The sequence below is a fragment of the Triticum urartu genome, chromosome 7A (assembly GCF_056163025.1).
Source record: "Triticum urartu cultivar PI428250 chromosome 7A, HENAU_Tu73, whole genome shotgun sequence".
NCBI lineage: Eukaryota > Viridiplantae > Streptophyta > Magnoliopsida > Poales > Poaceae > Triticum > Triticum urartu.
The window spans coordinates 744,667,980-744,691,722 of NC_141879.1; the positions used below are offsets into that span (position 1 = coordinate 744,667,980).

Here is a 23,743-nt window from a genome sequence, read left to right on the forward strand (position 1 = left end):
ACTGAACCCGGCGCAACTTTTCACTGCTGGCCGATTCTAGAAGGATATGCTAGGGTGATGGTGGATGAAATAACGGAGGGATTTGAGGACCTCCAGCTTGACCACCCTACCGGTGAAGGGGAGACTAGGCTGGGGTTTGCTCTGAAGACTCCATGCCTATGGCGGAAGGAGCTCATCAACCTTCCGAACTGAACGCCTCCGCCTCCTCCTCCTCCTCCGGCAAGTCAGGGCACTCCGCCTCCTCCACCGCCTCCTTCCCCGGCGAGTCAGGGCACTTCTTTAGGAGACCCACATGAAAGACATTATGAATGCGAGCACGAGGTGGCAGTTTCAAACGGTAAGCGACATAGTCAATCTTAGCAATGACATTGTATGGCCCATAGTACTTGGGCGCAAGCTTGCCTTTGGCACTAGAACAAGGAACACAATTGAGCGGCAGTGTTGGGGAACCAAGCCCATTCTTCGATGTCAAAGGAAGAGCGACAAATTAGCCTATCATAGGTGACATTCTGTTCTGTCACCGAAAATGGCCATCAGTGACAACATTTGGTTCGTCATTTAAGATACGAGCATGCATGACGGGGGAAGTGGTACCGTCAAGATTTTATTTTTTTATGACGACGCTTCAGTGACGGGGGGGGGGGGGGCAGTACATTTTCCGTGAGAAAAAATGGTTTTACGTGACAAGTGAAACGTCGCAAAATAGAGCAAATTTTGTAGTGCCAACGCTTATCACAAGTAGCATCCTCCGACATGGAAGTTGCTCCATTTTGGCTTGATTTACAATATTTTTACTTGGTTTCCTTCCATGTGTGATATTTCCTGCCAAATAATGGAAAAAATGGATTTTCTTCTCTTTCAAAGAGTTAGCATTAGAAATAAGCAGAAATCAATATAATCTGGTGAAAACCAAATGAACACTAAATAATCATAAATTCTCGAGCCATCACTGGCTAACCAAGAGGGCGATGGCGAGGGCGCTGTGGTTGAAGAGGGTCATGGGGTCGTTGGTGAGGGACTCGTCGACGTTTGATGGAGGCTTATAAGATGAAGATGTGTTGCAGGAAGACTGAAAACTATAGGGTGTGGTTCTAGCTGGCGGCTGCGGGGGTTTCTAATAGAGACATACAGTGGACAATGCATATAACAACCAAAGTACACAGCAACGCTTATGGACAGGAAACACGAAGGTTGAATTTATTAAATGAACTCAAACGGGTCAAATAAACCAGTCGTTCAGTGACAAATATTGGTCTATTTTTGTCTTTGGACCACAATATCACACATGGGTCATTTTTAGACTAGCTTGTGATAAGAATTCTATCGAGCCCCAGAATTTTATCATTGATGCGCTTGAGTAGGCCAGTCAGTGATAAAACTCGTCACACTAACGCGTGCTTGGTGGCTCATCATGATGAGGGGTCAGTGCTCCCGAATCTACATTAGTGAGATGTTCTGACGGCTCGATATCTTGGAAGTGCTCACATGGTCAGCATGTGCGCCTGTGTGTTTTCAAAGTGGTGAGTATATGTGTGTGTTGACGGATATCTTGCAGTTCTACTATCAAAGCCATTCAACCTTTTGTATATGTTTTGTATGTTCTTTTGTGGCGCACAAAGCATGCAACTTATCTTGTTTTGTGTATCTCATCTTAGTCAACCACAACTAATTAAACATAGCATCCTTTTAATAAGATGAATGGATTCTTTCTTTTTCATGTATTTTCTGGTCTCATTTTTGGTTAGCCGGTTGGTGAAAGACTTTTTGGCTCTCATATTAATACCATGAACAATGGCACCTATTGAACCCTTGTTGTTGCAACTCGTTAACAAGTGAGAGGCAATCAGAAGCAACTTCGAAAGACTGAACTCCTATGCTTTCAGCAAGCATAAGCGCCTGGCGGATGGCCTCTGCTTCAGCAATTTCAGGACATTGCACATGATCAACAACACATCGACAAGCAGCATGCATTACCCCTAGATGATTATGCATGACAGCACCATATCCAGCCTTTCCAGTACCGGAAAAGATCTCAGCATCCACGTTCATCAGCATTAGGCCCTCCGGTGGCAGACCCATTTCTCAATTGACGTCAAGGTCCACTACTTTGGTGACTTAAGAGACTGAGGAGCTTGTTTACTGCACTTCTTTTTTAATATGGTGTTTCAGGTTTCATAAGTGAGGACAAAATATATTTTGTGCTCGATTTCACTATGGATGTTTCAAGCTGCAACCATATGTGCTTGGCGGTAGGGATTTTGTGCTGGGATTGTGTGTTGGAGATAAGAGGATAGTCCGAAATCCGAACAACCATATGGCAGCAAGTGTGCAAACAATTTAAGGTACCGAAACCCCCTATTTTTTGACTTAGGGTTTGCTTTGTTACACTATGCTATCATGAATTAATGAATATGTCAGTTGTGGCCGAAGAGCAAGTTAGAGAACTTGTATGTATGCAATAGCCGAAGAGCAAGCCGGAGGCCTGGAGACATTGGTGTTGATTCTACCGGTGGCAACAACAAATATTGAGAGAGCATTTTCTACCATGAGTATAGTCAAGAGCAAGTTGAGAAATAAGATGGGTGATAGTCTTTTGGATGATGGCCTAGTCACATACATTCAGAGGGATGCTTTTGCCGAGGTGAATGAAGATGATATAATTGATACTTTCATGGCAATGCAAAAGCTTAGGCCAAAAACATAGTCCTTTTGAGCTTCTCAAGGTACGTACTATGGTCCATATAGTATGTACTATGTATGCTTCTTTATGCAAAACTTAGACTTAATTTAGAATTTTAGTGTGTTTATACGAGCATATTTATCTATTTCTATGTGATATTAGTAACTAGTTAGAACGCCCAAATGTCATATTTCTCGTAAATTGTTTTTTGAGGGGTCGGACCACCTTGATGTCAAATGCTAGCTCCGCCATAGCCGAGGGTGCGGGCCTGGACGGGAGTGAGCGGGAGAAAAGGTTGCTCTCCTTCGGTCGCGTTGCCGAGCGTCGCCATTGCAAAGCGGGAGAACATGGTGCTAGTTAGCGCCGCTTCCATTTCTCATCATTAGTTCACGGTTGATAAGGTGCTAGCTTGCTTAGCCTGGATTCAGAATTGACGCTGAAGCATCACGAGCTAAATTGGTACGCAGTGTGGTACGAGCAATTGACGCTGAATTCAAAGTATCGTATTTGTTGGTGTTGATGGAGACGGCGAGCAGCGGCTTGTCATGTGCGGCAGCGCAACTTGGGACCGTCCCAGGGGAGATGAGGCCGTACAGAGGCAATCGCTTAATTCGGTTTCCTGCTCGATTGATAGATCCGAGGCCCTAAACAGATCACGTGCTGGCGGGAGTCTAAGCAGAGATGAACATTACTAGCAAATTAGAGCATCTTAGCCGTTCGGTCCACATGACGTCGAAAAAAGCCGCCTGAAGGTGAGCCGACGCTAAATTAACGCGTGTGGGGGTGATTTAACTCTCAGTCGTCGGCCAACAGGTCATCTCGGGTTCGACGATATTTCGTACAAAATATATGCAAACTCGACGATTTTTGCATGAACTCGACAATACTTTATTGGAATTTGTAAAAAAAAAACATGAAAACATGCAAACTACGACTGAACTACGCCTAAACTACGCCAAACTCCGCCTAGCCGTCACCGCCACCGCCGTCGCCGTCGTCTACATGCCGAGAAGCCAGTAGAAGCGGGTGTAGTCGCCGCCGTCACCATCATCGTCGTCGTCATTGCGCGGCTGGCTTTGGCCGGCGTCGTCCCTGCTGCACCCCTGGCCAGGGTTGCCGAGGCGCGGTGGCACGCTGGATGGCCCGGCCTCGTCCTCCTCGTTGCTGTCGAGGACGATGCCGCCGTCCTCCTCGCGCCCGCGGCGCCGGGCCTGGAGCTCCGCGTACGCCCGACGCTGACGGCTTACCTGCTCCCGGACGTAGTCCTCCTTCGCCCACTTGACGATCGACTCGTCGTCGGGGGCCGCCATCTCGACGTGCTCCGGCTTCATCGAGAGCAGCCCTGGCTCCGGCTTCGGCTGGACCAGGCGGAAGGACCGCGCGGGGAGGGCCAGGCGAGGGCACCGCGGCGGGTGCGGCGCCCGAGCGGCGTCTCCTCCGGCTCGGGCTTCACGGGGCGGAGCGCGGCCGACGAGGACGACCCCGGCTCCATCCGCCGCGGCGTCCAGGAGCTACCACGGCGGCGAGAGAAGGACGGTCGCGGCGGGTACTCGAGGCGCGGCACGTTGCCGGTCTCGATGTGGTCGTGGACGGCCTCGAGGGTGCGGGCTGGCACGCCCCACCACTCACACCGTCCGTCGGCGTTGAGGCGGCCCCGCGGGATGACGCCGTTGGTGGAGGCGATCTGCTCCTCGCAGCGGCGTTGGAAGTACATGGTCCAGTGGCCGTGGCTGTCGGCAGCGTAGCACGGCTCGTTCCGTTGTTCCTTCGTCAGGGACGAGTGGATGCGGGTGATCTTGGCCCGCCACGCCGCCCCTTCGGGCACCGGAGGCACCGGGCCGCCGCCGGCGCTTAGCCTCCACGTCCCCAACACCCGCATGTCAGGGGGCGCCGAGTACTCGGCCTCGTACAGCAGGCGCGTCTCCGGCTCTTGGAGGTGGCGGCGGCCGAAGCCGTTCGCCTGGGTACCTCTCGGCCATCTTTCTCATCGGCGGGAAGAGGGGAGAGTGTTGCTTTCTGCGCCGAAAAGGGGGGAAAATGAGAGCAGTTGCGTCCACCGGCGGGGAGGTCGCCTTTTATAGCCGTAGCTGGGCGGCGACAGGCTGCACGCCGGGCGACGCGTGGCTGGACGCGCGTCGCGACGCGTTCACTGCGCCGCTCGTGAGGCATCAATGGAGGCTGACCGGCGCGGCAGCCTTCGCATTGATTTCCACGGGAATCGAGGCGATGAGGGCGATGAAGCGTTGTCTCGCTGACTCGGCGGGCCCATCCGCTTTCGCGCCCAAAACGCTCGCCTTAGCGCCTCCGGACGCCCCCCAGCGCGCCGGGTTTGGCCTGGTTCCGCCGACGCCAGCTTCGGTCCAAACCAGCGAAAAACGAGCTCTCAAGGACGTGATTGGGCTGATTTTTGGGCGCCGACACGAAAAAATCGCCGGGGAGGGCCTGTTGGAGGCGCAACTGAAGATGCTCTTATCAAGCTATCCTCGAATCAATCTTTGATGCGAACAATATCAGTTGTTGGATCAATTTAATACTACACCTTAAATTCGGTAGTATGATGTACCCTAAAAAAATCTCTAGATAAATCGCGTCTCCTGTCTCCGTTGTCATCACACAATTCGTTTGGCAGGTCTCCTTTATTTATTTTTTCTATGCTTTGGCAGGTCTCGCTCGAGACAACCAAATCGTAGAAGACCATGTACACATGGGCTGCGACCGGCGGATCGGACACGGCCTTGAAACCGTGTGCGATGAGTTGTTGTGTAGTAGTGATAGTGCGTAGCTTGCCTTGTGCGCAATGTCCGACCGAGTCGACATGCAGATGGATTGCCGCTTGTACCACATCATGCATACGTTGTTTATAATTTTTGTACGTAACTATACATTTTATCCTTACTCTATTAGCATCTGCTTCCTAACCTCCACCTAACACTAATTCTGATGTATAAGAAAGGAAGATCAACGCGGCGACGACCACGACCTTTGCCAAACCGCATCCATCCATCCGTGAGTCCATTCATCCGTCAATAACTAATGAATGCATTGAATATGCATATGTACTACTACTACATATATCCAACAAAACAAAAGAGACTGGAACTTCAAAAAAAAAAGAGAGAGAGAGACTGGCCGGTGGAACACGTCAACAATCCATTCTGCTCCTATATATACATGCCATCGATGCGGGCTTCCTCAACCCAACCGGAGCAAAGCAAACACCACATCCACCTCACTCAGCTCAGCTCACTTCATCCCGAAGAAGAAGAAGAAGATCGCGTCATGGGGCCTGGAAGGTTTCTTGGTCAGAAGAAGGAGGAGGCGAGGTCACTAACAGGTGGTGGCCGTGGCTCTGGGGCGCGAGGCGGCGTCCGCGACACTCCGGAGTCCAGCTCCGCGGCGCGCGGCGGCCTCGGCGGCCCTAAGAAGGAGCGGGAGCCGCCCCTGCTGGAGGAGCACTTGGGGTTGGCCTTTGAGGCCGGCGACCCGGAAGACTCGCCGGGGTTCCTCCAGGCGATTCGCGAATCGGAGAAGGCGTCGGCGTCGCCCCTGCTGCTGGAGAAGTACCAGAAGTTGGCCCCGAGGCCGGTCACCCCGACGACCCCCCGGATTCTCCGGGGCTCCACGCCGCGCTCGCCGCTTCGAGGGCCCCGGGCGGCGTCATTGACCTGAGTGACTACGACTTCGGCAGCGACGACGAGGACAAGAGGATTAGGACTAGTTAGGTCAAAACTCAAATTTTGTTTCAATATTTGTAAAAATCCTAAAATTTTAGTTGTTTGAAACGATCGTTCAAATTCGGTTTATTCGGCGTAACTGGTTTGGTTTATTAGATTTTAAAAATATCAGTTTTTACAAAATGCTAACCGAAATATGATACCTAAAAAATCAAGCAAAAAAAAATAGACCGACCTACTTCGGTTTGGTTAATTCGGTATTTCGGTGCACGGGAGTAAATCAGATTTCGGAAAAGTAGAGTACATCCAAGCAAGAAGTTGTATGGTAGTTGCTCATAAGGCAAACACAGATTAGATTGGTGTCTTCGGGCTAATCGGTTGTTTAGCGACTGGAACTGAAGTAACAATCGAACACCGAAGTTCATTTAAACAAAAACAAAACAAAAGAGAAAGATCGAAAAAATGAAACTATTTGATTTATTCGGTTCGGTTCAGTTTCCGGTTGAAAGTGCCCACCCCTACTTCATGTAAAAAAAGGCATGCATGCAAAATTGTGAAATGAAAATAAATATTAAAGAACAAAAATTAAAATAATGAAAATAAGACAGTAAATAATGAAAATGGTTTAAATTCATTTGGAATAAACAAAAGAATTTAAATTTAAAGTTGGGGATGGAATTGGTTGAAATGTTAAAATGAAAATAATTAATGGAAACCATCAATTTAAATAATGAAAAAAGACAGAAAAGAAGAATCTAAAATAAAAATAAAAATAAAATATTTTATAAAAGGAAAAATAAATAATTTAAAGTTGGGGCTGGAATTGTTTGAAATGTTAAAATGAAAAAAATGAATGAAAACATCAATTTAACTAAACAAAATAGACAGAAAACAAGGGTAAGAGGCTGCAAAAAAATATAAAGAAAAAATTAAAAAGTTCAGATGTAAATAATTGTTGAAGAATAAAACTGAAGTAATGAAAATATGACATAAAAATTTTATAAAGACTTACATTTATTTTTAGTAATGAAAACAATTTCAGTTTCTGTTGGAATGACAATTCAAAAGTATGTGAAAAAACAATATAATGAAAAGAATTAAAAATAATAAGCCCACCCTAGTCACTAGGCTTCGCGTGGCATAGTCGGCCCATCCCGAATCAAGCACACACGGGCGATAATGACAAGCCTTTCTGCCGGCAGATGGCCCAGTGTCTGGGCCCAACATGCCAGTGACGGCGAGAGGAACGGCAAGTTAGTTAAGAGGAGCTCGACGGCATAGGTGGGACTAAACTCCCACCCCCGTGCGGGGGGAGCAACTAGTTAACGGGCGCTCCTTCGGCTGCCTCGCAACGATCAGCTTCACTTGGCGCGCTTTCAGCCATTCGTCACATGTCGCGCTTTGGACGCTTCTTCCAGATTTTTTTTTATTTTTTCGCACGCGTTTTCGGCCTTTTAAACGGGTTTTTCGATGTTTTGGTTTTCCCCGGTCTTCCTTAGCTTTTCGATCAAAGAAAAATATTCGGAAAATTTATTTTTGTTGCGCGAAAAAAACATGTTCTTTTCTTTCGCGAAAGTCACTGTTTTTTTCCGCGAGAGGCACGGTTGTGCTTTAGCGAGAGTCACGACCGTGCCTTTCGGAAATGGAAATAACGTGTTTTCTGTTTTTTTTTCTTTCACGAGAGTCACGGTTTTGCTTCGGCGAGACGCACGGTTGTGCTTTCGCGAGATTCACGGCCGTGCCTCTCGGAAAGGGATAAACAAAACGCGTTTTCTGCTTTTTCTTTCTTTCGCGAGAGTCACAGTTTTGCTTCCGCGAGAGGCACGGTTGTGTTTTCGCGAAAGTCACGGCCGTGCCTCTCAGAAAGGAAAAAAATATGCATTTTCTGTTTTTTCTCTTTCGCGAGAGTCACGGTTTTGCTCCGCGAGAGGCACGGTTGTGCTCTCGCGAGAGTCATGGCCGTGCCTCTCGGAAACGAAAAAAATGTGTTTTTTGTTTTTTTCCTTTCACGAGAGTCACGATTTTGCTTCCACAAGAGGCACGGGTGTGATTTCGCGAGAGGCACGGGCGTGTCTCTTTCGAAAAGGAAAAAAAACATGCTCCCGGTTTGTTTTTTCGCCCGGTTTTTTCGTACAGTTTTTTTCGTAAAAAAAGTTCGTGAAAAACTATCAACATGAGATCTAGTTTTAAAAATCTCAACGCGAGGAATCCAATGATGAAAGTGGTTCGAGATTTGGACGTACGGTTTAAAAGATAAAACGTTTTGAACGCTGTGACCGCCTCACATGGACCAAACGGGAGCGCTGCAACGCTGCCGACTTCCACCTTGCCGTCTGCGACCCCCTGTCCAGCAGATACGTCTTGCTTCCAACCATACCTGAGGACCTTGCCGCCCAGCCGCAGGATCGCTCCATGGATTCGAGCCCGTGCTTGCTCCCAACACCAGGGACGACGGCGAGGAAGAGCCCTTCAAGGTGATATGCATAGCAAGATACATGACGAAGCTTGTCCTCTTTGTGCTCCCGTCCACAACCATGCGATGGTCTATGGTCGAGCCTCCCACTTCACCTTCGTTGGAACGCATGTCCTGTTTTGACTGCGTGCGCTGCTGCTTCTACTGGACACAGCCTTATGGCTGGAGTGACCATTTGATGGTGCTGGACACGCGCACTTTGAGGTTCTCAACTGTCGACCTTCTCACCGGCTACCATCTGGAGCTCAGCTATCTGCCTGACCAGAGCTTTGGTCATCGTCACGCAAATGCCGTTGTGATGGGCCGAGAAGGAGCCCTTGAGATGTTTTCCCTTGTCGGTCAACATGGATCCTTTGCCCTCTACCATACCTCTCTGAAGAATAGTTCGCGGCAGTGGAAGCTAGAGAAGATCATACAGCTTCCTGGGCAGTATCATTCCATTTGCACAATGCGTGCAGCCGAGGGATTCTTGTTCATCCGAGGCGCTCCAGAAGGTATTCATATTGGGAATGTGGATTGTTACTCAATAGAGGTCAGGACTTATGAAATTACCAAAGTCTGCACAAAGATGGAGAATACCTTCAATCCCAGACGTGCCCTCCCATACTTTAGCTTCCCACCGCTGTTCTCGGAACTAACTATCTGATCAACCGGTAAACCTAATTATTTCAGTTTATGTTGCCATTGGGTGCAGGCTATGCTTGCTCTATTCACATGGTTATATAGAGAATTAATTATTGTTCTATTGGGCTTGACTACCACGTCAAACTAGCTAGGAGAGGTGGCCAATCGATGGTTTTATAAGCTGATATCTGAGTACTCTTTATTTGCCTTGTTGTGTTTTCAAGAGCATAGAGTTCACATGTCATGGTCTGCTATTTTTTATTTATCTTGCTTCACTGCAATAAGATGGCTATAGGATTATTCAAAGTTTTAAATAGCGCGCTAAGCCTCTTAGCGGCGGATCTTTTCTAAATGCTATAGCGTGCTATAGCGGAGCAATAGCGAGCTATTTAAAAATGTTTGCTCAAGTGTTTAAACAAAAGACTCTTAGCGCGGGACCTCTTCTAAACGCTATAGCGTGCTATAGCGGAGCTATAGCGGGCTATTTAAAACCATGGGATTATTGCGCCTTTGTTCTTAAGCTATATTTTACTCTTTAATTTTTTAGATAGGAAAGATTCCCATTGCATCAACTGCAGTTGCTTCAAAATTCTACTCCCATGGTTATATAGAAAGTTAATTATTGTTCTATTAGGCTTGACTACCTTGTCACCTGCTAGGACAAGTAGTCAATTCTTGGTTTGATTCTGCATGCATGTTTAACTCCCATGTATGTGATTGAAAATGCTAACTGAAAAGAAAGATTAGACTCTAGTTTCGACAGCTAGTTTCTATTGCTCCATATCTCAGGAGAGAAAATGGCATTCACGCTTGCATCTCTATGCAAATCTGTCTTTACGTAGGAGTACATTGTTAGTCATACTTAGCACTTACTACATATTATTCACTCAGTTGAAAAGATGTTCAAAACAAGAATGTTGCATAACCTGTAAGTTGATGTTTGAAGGTTCTGAATCTAATATTTGTGAACACTCCTTATGTACCATGTTCTGTTTCCAAGGAAAGATAGGATTCACCTGTTATGGTCTGCCGATTTTTGTGTATATTGCTTCCAAACTGCAAAATGAGCAGCGGGTGCACCTTTGTTCTTAAGCTATGGTGTGCTCCGCGGTTTAGCACATTCCTCCTTCCTAAGAAGTTGGGATAGGGAAATTTCCCATTGCATCAACTGCAGTTGCTTCAGTTTTCTAACTAAGTACATTTATGCAGATCTGAGCTCGCTTGCTAGTCATTTTGGTCTTGCTTGGGCGATCTATGCCTGTGGGGTTGGATGGCGGATGTTCAAGATTGTGCTGATGTGGTTTGATATGTCTGTATTAGTATGAATGTAAGCAGGATATGCTGTCAGCAAGGACCAACACTGAGGTCTAAGACTCCGGTTTATATTATGTACTGATGTTTGTGTTGAAAGACTTCGCTTTATGTTCCCCTTTTTAATCCATGCCCTTAGTCTAGATGAACTAGCTTTTATTTTGCATGAGTGAATGAGTTCATCTGTAACCCCTTCCAGTTTTCTGGATGATTGAGTTTATCATGCACTCAGCATAGATGTTTTGTGCAAATGAGGACCGGCTGTAATAGAGATGGATATCATACAGACATCAACTTCCAGAGCTTCAGGTTTCGCAAAGATGTGGTCCTCTCTCAAACTTCAGGTTTCTCTACCTTGTTCTAAATTTTCTAGACTTGTGCCTAGGTGGTTCAGGATCCTCCACGCACCTAGGTGACAGTTTCGTTATCAGGCTGTGACTGGGATGCGCGACCCTCGGCTGCTGCCGCCCTCTCAAGCGCCTTGAGCCGGTTAGCCTCCATGTGTGCCTTCTGCTCCTCTGTCTGCTCTAACTTTGCTTTGCTTGCTGCCACCATCATCACCTCCATCTTGATAATTCTTCGCGCCTCTTGGAGGCATGGGTTCTACAGCTAAGTTGGTATTTGTATGTGGATAGATGTAGTATAAGTTGGGAACTTATGACTAGTACATGAAAATTTCCATGGGTATTGTTGTGAGGTGGATGTGGACTACCAAAATGAGTTAGTTTCTGAGCACATATGAATGCCCTGTATTTGCCAGTTCGGAGCAATTTTTTGCTTATCTGCTCCTAATCTGGTACCAAAGCAAGAACTTTTCCCAAGGGTAGTTTCTGAATCTAAACTGTCCTATAATCCCTTCCTGTTTCAGTTGCTTTTTGAAATACTGACTAATTATGTTTGTGGCTAGGCAATGGCATTGTTGATGGCCTGGTGGGCATTGTGAAAGGTACCTTCATAAGCTTATGGGCCTTTTTTTCTCTGTCCATCTTGCTCTCTACTCCCTTTGATCCATACTAACTGTCGCCGATTTAGTACAGCGACAATTTGTATGGATCGGAGGGAGTAATAACTACTACTTGTATCGATCTATTGTAAGTCTGTCAATGACACATTCATGGCATGGGTATTGCTGTGAAGTGGGCAAGCATGATATTTTGTGGATTACCAAAATGAGTTAGTGTTGTCCATTTTACATGATCGAGTCCCGATCAATGCTTACGAAGATCGTGTGGTTGTTTATTTGTCAGACTGATGTTTAACTCTACTGACATGTATACAAATGGTAAAAAGAATAAGGGCAAAAATTCTACCATATGTAAAAATGGTAAAAATTAAAAAAAAAATGGGGGCATTACGAGAATTGAACTCGGGACCTCTCGCACCCTAAGCGAGAATCATACCACCAAACCAAACGCCCTTTCATGCTAGAAATTCCTTTCAAGTTCTTGTATCATCACATCGATCATTCGATCCCATGGGCACCGGAACGAGATAGCTACATGCACCGGAGCGAGAATGGATGGCACGACGAAGTTTTTGTTTCTTTTGGATGGAGCGAGCTAGCTACATACATCATCCAGGAGCTTAAACAAGTGGAAAACTTACTAATTATATCACGGAGAAGAGACGAATGAGCTACACGGCTGCTCGCACGATGAGCTGCATGGCATAGCGTGACTCTGCCGGTTATTCTATCTGCCTGAACTTTGAAATGAACCGACACTGCAAAATTTTCATTTCATAAAGCCATGGAGCTGAGGGAGCAGGCGCCGGAGGCACTGCACAACGCGTCAGCGACAAATAACGTAGTTCTGATCTACAATTACATCAGTCAATGGCTTCTTGTTCCTCGTGGCCATTTGGCATTGATAGTTCGCTCTGAACTGACCAAAACTTGTTGGTTGTTTCTCATCAGAATGTTCTCTGAGCTGAGCAAGGCCAGACGTGCTTCGATGGCTTCCTCAGCTTCCACCAGGAGGCAGTGCAAGCCGTGCCACGACACTGTTTTTGATGTAGCACGCCGTGACCCCTGCCGGCCGCTCCATCCAGCGCAGCACCAGCATCTCAGCCTCGGCTAATCCTGTCACCACGCCAAGCGGCTCGGCTCGGGTAGGGACAGTGTGGCTGGGAGCCGCCATTTGCCGGCCACCGGCGTTGGAGGGGGTGGCTGGATGTCCCGATGTCAGGGGAGAAGTGAGGAGAGAGACAGGGTTGGGCGTGGACGTCCGGTTCGTCTGCTCAAAAAACCAGACACCAAACTAGGACTTAAAAGAAAAAACTGACTATATGGCACAAAATTGAAATAAAATGCAATGGGATAATATTGTGGCACAACTCTGATCAATTGGGGCAAAACTTAAGAATTCTCTCAAAATGGGGTAAAATCTGATACAAAAGCTGAACTTGAGGGTGAAAAGTACTAGAGTTTACTTAAAACTTTATGCTAGAAGGGTTCTAGAATAGAACAAAATTGTAGGTTGGGCTGCGAGAATAAAGTGGGTAGGAGGCCACTTATTTTTGCGGGCCACCCATAAGCACCAAAAAACTGGCCCTAATTTTCTGTCCTTTTAAATTTATCAAACGTCTTTTATTTTTGCGAGGGGAATTTTCAATCTATTCCTCAACTGTCGAGGTAGTACAAAGAACACCAGAAGAAAAAATATATATTTAGGTCTGTAGACCACATAGCAACAACTACTAGCACTGAAGCAAGCCAAAGGTGTGGCGCCGTCTTCGCCCCTCCCTCATCGGAGCCGGACAAACGTTGTTGTAGTAGATAGTCGGAAAGTTGTCGTGCTAAGGCCCCATAGGACCAGCACACCAGAACAGCCACCGCTGCCGATGGAGAGAAGCGTCGCTCAGAAGGATCCAAACTGTAGACACACGATCACATACGAACGAAGATATGATCCACGTGGATTCACCGAAGACAAATGCTGACCGAATCCTGCGAGATCTGTCGGAGATAAACCTCCACACGCCCTTCGACGATGCTAAAAATACCACCGGGACGGGATTAGGCGGGAGAACCTTATTCCATTTTCAGAGAGCCGCCGCCGCGTCACCTCTCTGAGCAAGACACAAATCCTAACAAAACTCAAAGAGAAAAGTATATTTTTGGTCCATGAAGTTCCAAAAAAGTATAGACGTGGTCCCTCAAGAATTTTTGGTATACATTTTGTCCTTCAAGTCTCAAAATCAAATAATTTTGGTCCAAAACCAGATTTTGAGCACGTTGATCGGGATTTGGCCGGGTTTGACCACATTGACCATGTTTGACTGATTTTTAGAGAAAAGGCGCCGGTCGAGCCCGAGAAGAGGTCGAACCTAGCCCGACTTGGAATTAACAAAGCCATCAACCGGCCAGGATTACAAAAAGGCACCATGATACAAATGAAATGCAAAGCAAAGCAGAAGGAAGATACAAGGCACTAGGTAGAACACCACAATGGCAACAACAAACACACTCATGCCGACGACCAGCACTACGCCTACACCAACTAGCCCACTAAGAACACGAAAGGAGGGCCACATCGAGCAAGCATCGAGCACCGGCTGCATCCACAGGCCAAACATGGGCAACACTTGAGATGTCTCCACCGTCGCAAAGGACCACTACCCTTTCACCCAGGCTCGATGAGTGCCGCACCGGCGAACGTCAGAGTGGCTACCACAAAACCCAACTCAAGGTGTCCAGATGCCATATGAGAAGCAAACAGAGCTGACCAACAGACCACAGAGGACCAACCCGGCGAGCACCAAGCCAGCAGAGGCAGCACAGAGCACATGACACGAGCTATCGAAGGAAGGCGCACAACCTTGGAGAAGACCGAAGATGGCAACACTATGCACCGGGCGAAGCCGAGCAAGAGGTAGCAGGAAGACCAGGCCGTCATGCTTCGGAGCCAAGCCAATAGCCACACCACCCCCAAGAGCAAATCTCAGTCGCCGCCTTCAAGAAGGAGCACGGCACCGAGGTGTCGTCGACGCCCAGATCAGGGGAGTGCTGACTTTCACCGAAGCTCAAAGGGGGGGGCGGAAGGGGGAGGAACCACCCCAAAGCCTCCAAGAAGGGGATCAGCGCCAAAGGCGTCGACTTTGGGGGGCCGCCGCACCGGCCAGGGGTTTCCCCCGGATCCTTGCCCAAACGCCAGATCCGGCTAGCATTCACCAAGAAACGGCAACCGCAGCCGCCCGGGACCGGCGTTGGCACGGAACAGAGCAGATCGGGCGGCACCGAAGCTTCTCCAAGGTGGTCCGGCAGCCAGCGAGGCGCCACCGCAGCACCGACGTCTGCAACCACCACGCTGCCCACACCAACCCGCACGGAACAAAGCTCAGGTTTGACCGATGAACAGTAGATTCAAAAAGATAGCAAACAAATTCTAAAAAAATCTGAATTTTCTTGACAACCAACATGCTTGGGCGCGCGAGGTGCATGCAAATTTTGGTGTTCAAATAACATCCGTGGAGCACTAGCAAAAAAAAACAAATCTTGGCTTTTTTTGTGAGCCCAAATTTGTTTTCTTTTGCCACGAGCTCTTCGAATGTCACAACACCACACAAATTTTCACGCACCTAGCGCACCCAAGCATCTTGGTTGCCACAAAAATTTCAGCTTTTTTAGAATTATTTTTGCTACTTTTTTTGAATTTACCTTTCATCGATCAAATCTGGTAAACATGGTCAAACCTGGTCAAATGTGATCAAACCTGGTCAACATGCTTAAAATCTGATTTTGGATCAAGCTTATCCGGTACCAAAAAATCTTGAGGGAGCAAGTCTATACTTTTGAGAAATTTGAGGGACCAAAACATACTTTTCTCAAACTGGAAAAATGAAATAAAATTATTTTATAGGCTATGCAATCTGAATACAGAATTACCTATGGCTACTTATGTTTTTTTAGATACGGGCACGTTCTAACTTTGTTTGCTTTGACATACAAGGAATGTGTGTGCTTGAGATAATTTCCAGATCGTATTTTTGTCCTGCATACATTGTGCTGGGGTCCCATCTGTATGCACGTGTACATAGTAATACAGCTAGAGTACATAACAGTTGAAAATTGAAGAGAACTAATTGGGGTGGAAAGCTGAGCTTGAACCAACTGGAACTGCCAAATGATGATAGACTCAATTGTCACCTTTATAAGCTTATTTAAATTAACAGCTTATTCAGATCTGGATTTCTCTTTTTTGTTTCTCAATGTACATTTCAATTTTGGACCTGAAATTTTTAAGGGATGTAATGACGTTCCTTGTGAACATTCTCATTTTTTTTCGGAATTGTTTGAAACATCTAAAAATGTTTGTTGACATTCTAGCACTGGGAGTATCTTAAGGTTGGGAGCACTAGATATTTTCCGAGTGATTCGTATGGCATTCACCCTATTTTTCCAGGTTGCCTGAAAGTAGTAGCTGCATACACCTGTTCAAACAGCTAGATAAGTTCAGAAACTATATATGCTTTGGCACGAGACATTAATAATATTGTTGGTCATTCTGTGTTGCTGGACGGATTAATTACTGCCACACGATCGAGTCCCGATGGATGGGCGACGTGCTTATGAAGATAGATCGCGTGGTCGTTTATTTATCAGACAGATGTTTAACCCTGGCTGAAGTCAAAGTGTGACTTGATGAGACGATGATGAACTATTTACAATTGAGGCATGCAGCCAAGCCGCCTGTGTTTTTTCGTGGGAGATTGCAGCGGGTAAACTAAGCTCCAACGACGAAGGCGATTCCGTCATTGGACTCCGTGACAAAAGAATACGGAATACTTCATCCATTTCAAAATAAGTGTCTCAATTTTATATTAATTTTAGTATAAAGTTGTATTAAAATCAAGATACTTATTTTGGGATGGAGGGAGTAGTATATATCCGTGAATGCGATGCTACTTGACACAGATTGATTTTTGATGATATCTAATTCGCTAGCTACATGAAAGAAATCCTGCTATACCTGTAAAAACGGTAAAAAGAAAGAAAAAAGAAATTCTGCTATACATGTAAAAATGGTAAAAAAAAGAATAAAGAGAAAAAATAAAGAGGGGCATTCCGAGAATTGAACTCGGGACCTCTCGCACCCTAAGCGAGAATCATACCACTAGACCAAATGCCCTTGGATGTTCGAATTTTCTATAAATTACCATAACAACAGAGTAGAGGTTGACTTTTAAAAAGAACAATACGCGTTGTAGTTTGGAACAGAGGAAGTAGATAGTAGCTAGATTCAGAAACTATATATGCTTTGGCACTAGACATTAATTATATCGCTAGCTGGCCAGATAAATTACATACTGCCACACGGTCGATCGTTTCTTTTTTTCTTTTTTTGCGGGGACACACGTACTGTCCATCGTTTCTTATCAGACCGATGTTTAACTTGTTGTAAGTGAAAGTGTGTATCGATGAGACGGTGATGAGGTATGTATAGATGATGGGAAAAAGGCTATTGTAAAGGGCAATTTTGTGTGGGAGCTAGCTATCTTGAGAGGCCGATCCCAGTCACATATGTGTATATGTGGGTACGTGTGGTGTACACGTTGCTCTCACTCAAGCGTCGCTGCTGCAAAAAGAAGCTGTAGATTGATTCTGTGTTCGTGGGAGAAACTAAGCTCTAACAAAGAAGACGATTCCACCATCATTGGACAGGAGCACAAGGATTGTGAAAAAAGGAAAAAGGCTCTAACTAGTAATGTCTCTCTGAATGCATTGGAGTAAATAGCGGAAAACAATCACAATTGAAGTTAGGATTCTACAAAAAGAACCAGGTTACAAAAATCTAACTTAGTTTGGCAACACAGTTTTTAGAAAATCGTGGTAATTGATAACCAGAGTGTTTTGATGTGTGGGCAAGGAATACTACAATTTCTTTAAACCATGGTTTTTCTCAGTTTTACCAAAACTACCGAGGTGTTTGGCTGATGTTCTTATACAGTACTCCCTCTGTAAACTAATATAAGAGCTTTTAGATCACTAAAATAGTGATCTAAACACTCTTATATTAGTTTACGGAGGGAGTACTATATTTTTAACGGATTGTAAGGCTGGATAACATATGTAACTAACTGGGCTAACAGACGCCTGATGCAGAAGGTCAGCGAGCCCGCACCTATGTAGGAGACTGACTTATCACTTATATGTGCACTTCACATACTGTAGCACCTTTTGTTTGGTCAAATTCCTAACTTCCCACCTGGATTCTTATTGAGTGTACTCTGCCTGCTGCTTACGAGTGCAACCCAGCCGGGGCAAAACTCCTTGTGCGTGTATGTGCACCGCTTATAATCAATCGGGTAGCTAGCTAGCCTGCTGCGTACCGACGAATCGATCTACTCCATGATCAATCTTCGCTTGAGGCATGCGCTACTTGCTGGAAAGTAAGTGGGCACCAACGAGTCCATAAAAGCATGCATCTGATCTTCTCTCCACGTAGACAGGAAGGTCAACTGCGCTCTCTTCAAAGATCTCCCCCGCTTCTGTTTAGAAAAAAGAGATCCGTACCTCTTTTTCAATTACGGAGAATGTTGTATGGGGCCATGGTTCATCCGAACCTACGCTCCACGCCATTGATCTTCGGACACCACTTTTCGAGATATGTGCATGACGGGAACAGTTTACGCGACATGGCAAACTAATATGAATGGCGCCAATAGTTTAGTGAAGGTTAGAAGCCCTACATTGCTAAAATAAGCCTACTTGATGCTTACATCATAAATAGTAAAAAAATATTGTTGTCTTTTTCCTATATAGGTTGATGTCCTACTAATCATGCAGGCAACACAAAACAAAACAAAACTGTTAGAAAATTATTGTTTGCGACATGACATCAGTACAGATTCTCACAAACATCAATGAATATGTTGTATAATTTGTACAGAAGTTTTACAGTCTGCGAAACAAGTTTGTGAAGGTTCTTCTGGCCTGATATTTTTCAATAGTCCAAGTGAATTCTTATTTTTCTTATATATACAAGCTCAGTTCCGTCAGGACAGAGGAAATGCTGGAGCTTTATTTGGAAGAGCTGGGCTCCTCCCTCGGTTCGAAATTTTGCATGGAGGCTCGCCACTAACTCACTCCCGACCTGGCAGAGAAAGCACAAAATTGGCCTTGAAACTATGAGCTATTGCCCGGTATGTGGGATGGAGGAGGAAGATAACTATCATCCTTTCGTTCGGTGCCAATTTGGACGAGATCTTTACCTAGCTATGTCTGAAGTGTGGGCAATTCCGGCGCTGGATGGGATGACAAATAATGGAAAAGAGTGGTTGCTTCATGTTTTGGCCCTCCTGAATGAGATTAGCCGGATGATGATTATGAGATTTTCTGGCGATCATGGTTTGTTAGAAATGAAATAGTTCATGGTAAGCCTGCACCCCCCATGGAGGCCTCGATGAGATTTCTTCGAAGTTATGTTGACTCCCTAGTTGGCATCAAGCTAAATCCCCAGGGAGATCCGGCAAAAGGTAAAACCAGTATCATCTATGAAAGACCCGATGTGAAGTCTGCTAATGAGCCTGTAGAGAGAAGATGGAGGCCTCCGGACATGGGATGGAACAAACTTAATACGGATGGTGATTTTGAGGGATCATCGGGGGGGCATTAATTTTTCAGCTTGCAGGGGGCTGTTTTCATGCCGGGATGCATTGGAAGCGGAGCTATGTGCATGCATGGAGGGTTTTTCCTTGGCTATTCAACGAAGTGATCTCCCGATTGTTGTGGAGATGGATTCTATGGAAGCAGTGACCATGATTACATGTGCGGGCGTCGATCGCTCTGTGTATGCTCCTATTGTGCAGGAGATTAAATACCTGATGGGTCTTAGACAGAGTTGCATTGTTCATATTTCTAGATCCCAGAATAAAGCTAGTCATTCCTTAGCTGTTTTTGCTAGAGATGAAAGTAGGACCATGACCTGGTTAGGGGCGGGTCCGGCCTCATTGTTGGAGGTAGTTGCTGATGATTGTAAGGACATCTTGATTGAGTAATGAAATTTCTTTCCCGCAAAAAAAAATTATGCTCATAGAGACGTGTGCAAAAGTGCTACAGTACCTAGAGACATGTGCCAGCCCATGGAAAAAATACTTCCCACGCAGGCCTAGGGGGTCCTTATAAGCACCAGGATTAACCATGGGCTTTGACGAGTTGGGGCTTAACACAAAATTTTGAATTCAAAACAGGACACAGATCCACACGCGCGTGTGTGTGTGTGGGGGGGGGGGGGGGGGGGGTACATCCTACGGCGTGGATCGTAGGTTCGGGTGAACCATGGTCCTAAAGATCACCTCTCTTTCACATACTTCAAAAAAACCATAGTTTCTGGCATACTACAGTTTACGAAACTTCTGTTTTTGTTTCATACAAACAACTCAAAGTATATAATACCAAAGTTTTTTTTTTAGAAACCATGGTATTTTCAAAAAACTGCAAAAATACTTTGCAAACAAACGCACCATAGAGTCTATTTTTTTGCCAAAAAGAAAACTATCACTTCGCACTAGTTACCGGTTAGCCTGGAATTGACCCTGATTATGACAGGCCTGGCCCTCCCGTCAGGTCCATACGACCATACAACATCACAAGGTCAACTCTGTTTGGTTGACCATTTAGTTGGAAGCGGGGCCCACATGTCATCATCAACCCTCCCCTCTCTCAAGACTTTTCTTTCAAGGATTCTAGATTGCCGGCAGGATTTTCATGACATCTAAGCTAGCTATATGAAAGAAATTATGCTACATGTAGTGTCGCAGGCCTACATGTAAAAGACCTACGGGACAAAAACCTTCTTATCTTAAATCTTACTAACTTATTTAGACTAACTAAACTTCAATACATCCCTAGCCATCTAGTTATGACTTGGCTTTTGAAAGTTGGGACATCTTTGCATGAGGCCTAAGATGTTGATTGGCCTTTTGGCCTTCCCACCAAATTAGGATCGGATGCATTCCCTTGGCAAGGTGGGCTCGCAACGCCTTGTGAGGAGTCGGATGTGCACGTCCTTGGAAAATGGATGGAAGCTCTGGAGGCGTCTCCGGAGGAGGACCATGGTACTTCTTTAGGAGACCCACATGAAATACATTATGAATGAGAGCACGGGGTGGCAGTTTCAAACGGTAAGCGACAGAGTCAATCTTATCAATGACCTTGTATGGCCAATAGTACTTGGGCGCAAGCTTGCCTTTGGCACCAGAACAAGGAACACAATTGAGCGGCGGTGTTGGGGAACCAAGCCCATTCTTCGATGTCAAAGGAAGAGCGACAAATTAGCCTATCATAGGTGACATTCTGGGCCGTCACTTGGTTCATCACTTAAGATACGATCTTGCATGACGGAGAAGTGGTACCGTCAAGATTTTAATTTTTTATGACGACGCTTCAGTGACGGTGGGGGTGACAGCTGGAAATCGTTGTCAGTACATTTTCTGTGATGAAAAACTGTTTTACGTGACACAAGTGAAACGTCGCAAAATATTGCCAATTTTGTAGTGCCAACGCCTATCACAAGTAGCATCCTCCAATATGGAAGTTGCTTCATTTGGCTTGATTTGCAATAATTTTACTTGGTTTCCTTCCGTGTGTGATATTTCCTGTCAAGTAATGAAAAACAGACTTTCTTCTCTTTCCAAGAATTAGCGTTAGAAATAAGCGGAAAGCGATATAATCTGGTGAAAACCTAATGAAAACTAAATAATCATAAATTTTCGAGCCATCACTGGCTTGCCAAGAGGGCGAGGGCGAGGGCACTGTGGTTGAACAGGGTCGTGGAGTCGTTGGTGAGGGACTCGTCGACGTTTGATGGAGGCTTATAGGATGAAGATGTGTTGGAGGAAGACTGAAAACTATAGGGTGCGGTGCTAGAGCTGGCGGCTGTGAGGGTTTCTAATAGAGACATACAGTGGACGATGGATATAACAACTAAAGTACACAACAACACGGACGGGAAACACAAAGGTTCAAATTTATTAGATGAACTCAAACGGGTCAAATAAAGCAGTCGTTCAGTGGCAAATATTGGTCCATTTTTGTCTTTGGACCACAATATCACACATTGGTCATTTTTAGACCAGCCTGTGATAAGAATTCTACCGAGCCCCAAAATTTTTTATCATTGATGCGCCTGCGCCTGAGTAGGCCGGTTGGTGATAAACTCATCACTGACACGTGGTTAGTGGTTCATCAATGATGAGGGGTCAGTGCTTCCGAATCTACAGTAGTGAGATGTTGTCACGGCTTGATATTTTGGAATTGCTCACATGGGCAGCATGTGCATGTGTGTGTTTTCAAAGAGGTGAGTGTATGTGTGTGTTGCCGGATACCTCGCAGTTTTACTATCAAAGCCATTCAACCTTTTGTATATGTTTTCTATGTTCTTTTGTGGCGCACAAAGCATGGCAACTTATCTTGTTTTGTGTATCTCATCTTAGTCAACCACAACTAATCAAACATAGCAACCTTTTGATAGATGAATGGATTCTTTGCTTTTGATAGATGAGTATTTTCTAGTCTCGTTTTTTGGTTAGCCGGTTGGTGAAAGACTTTTTGGCTCTCATCTTAATATAATGAACAATGGCACCTGTCGAAGTCCTATCGAATCCTTGCTGTTGCAACTTGTTAACTAGTGAGAGGCAATCAGAAGCAACTTGGAAAAAACTGAACTCCTATGCTTTCAGCAAGCATAAGCGCCTGGCGGATGGCCTCTGCTTCAGCAATTTCATGACATTGTACATGATCAACAACGCCTTGACAAGCAGCATGCATTACCCCTAGATAATTAGGCATGACATAACCATATCCAGCCTTTCCAGTACGAGAGAAGATCGCAGTGTCCACGTTGATCATCATTAGGCTGGTCGTAATGGGAGTATCATAAGCGGTATCATGCATGCCAACTAGACTATTTGGATGATGTGGCACACAATTAAATAAAAAAAGAGAAGATGTGGTATCATATCATGATACCGTATCATATTAAATGTTGTACTAGTTTGTATCATGCATTGTCATGCATGTCAATTAATAAGGCAGCTCAAGATAATTTATGATACTATGCATTACGGAAGTAGTATCATACACTAGTAGCATATGCATGATACTAGTATATGATACTCCCCATTACAACCAGCCTTAGGCCCTTCGGTGGCGGACCCATTTCTCAATTGACATCAAGGTCCGCTGCTTTGGTCACTTAAGAGACTGAGGCGCTTGTTTTACTGCACTTCTTTTTTAATATGATGTTTGAAGCTTCATAAGTGAGTAAAAAAATGTTTTTGTGCTCGTTTTTACTATGGATGTTTCAAGCTGTAACCGTTTGTGCTTGGCGGTAGGGATTTTGTGCTGGGATTGTGTGTTGAAGATAAGGATAGTCCGAACAACCATAATTTCCCCGCACACACGGGCTAGATTTGGGGGAGCTCGGACTGTCTAGATAGTTGAATTTTTTTGAGCCTGCTCCCGCTCATTTGATGTTACAACACGTTAGTACATATGAGGGAGAAATGAGCTTCGACCTTGAAGACGACTTTAATCATTTGTCTAATTTATTTATATGGATTATAGCCAGTAGCAACATGCGGACGTTCTACTAGTCTTAGTAGTATGAGAGTTAGTGCAATGGGATTTGAGTCTGTTCTTTTTTTATTTTTTTTCTCCGAGCTTTTTTTGTTCCTTCCAGCGATGTGGTTTTTGTGTGCTTATTTTTACTTGCTTCGTACAAACTTAGTGTCTTTATGGGCCTGACCGATAGGAGCAAGGCTTGTGTTCGGCCAATTCATTTGCAAGGCTTGACGGGCTTAGAAGGATGCCATTGTGTCGTGACGTGAAGCATTCCCGCACGAAATGGACACATCACGGGGAAACCATTAACACGTGTATGATATGTCTCGTATCCCGTCATATGGGAGGGGGGCGGTCATAAGATTTTCTAGATATTCAATCGCGTTCACAGGTACTAAATAAGGCAATCTTCTTCGTAC

General features: G+C 45.4%; 1 long non-coding RNA gene, 1 other non-coding gene and 1 pseudogene across 2 annotated transcripts; 2 read left to right on the top strand and 1 right to left on the bottom strand.

Moving 5' to 3' along the window:
• The first annotated feature begins 1,510 nt into the window (after window positions 1-1,510).
• Window positions 1,511-11,948, top strand: LOC147962652 (uncharacterized). The gene is made up of 3 exons (XR_015611784.1): window positions 1,511-2,342; window positions 2,419-2,723; window positions 10,661-11,948. It is a non-coding gene; the product is annotated as an uncharacterized LOC147962652 (long non-coding RNA).
• LOC125519590 (uncharacterized) lies at window positions 5,960-10,662 on the top strand (annotated as a pseudogene).
• A 4,870-nt stretch (window positions 11,949-16,818) lies between the features above and the next one.
• Window positions 16,819-16,890, bottom strand: TRNAP-AGG (transfer RNA proline (anticodon AGG)). Its single transcript has one exon. It is a non-coding gene; the product is annotated as a tRNA-Pro (tRNA).
• Window positions 16,891-23,743: the final 6,853 nt, after the last annotated feature.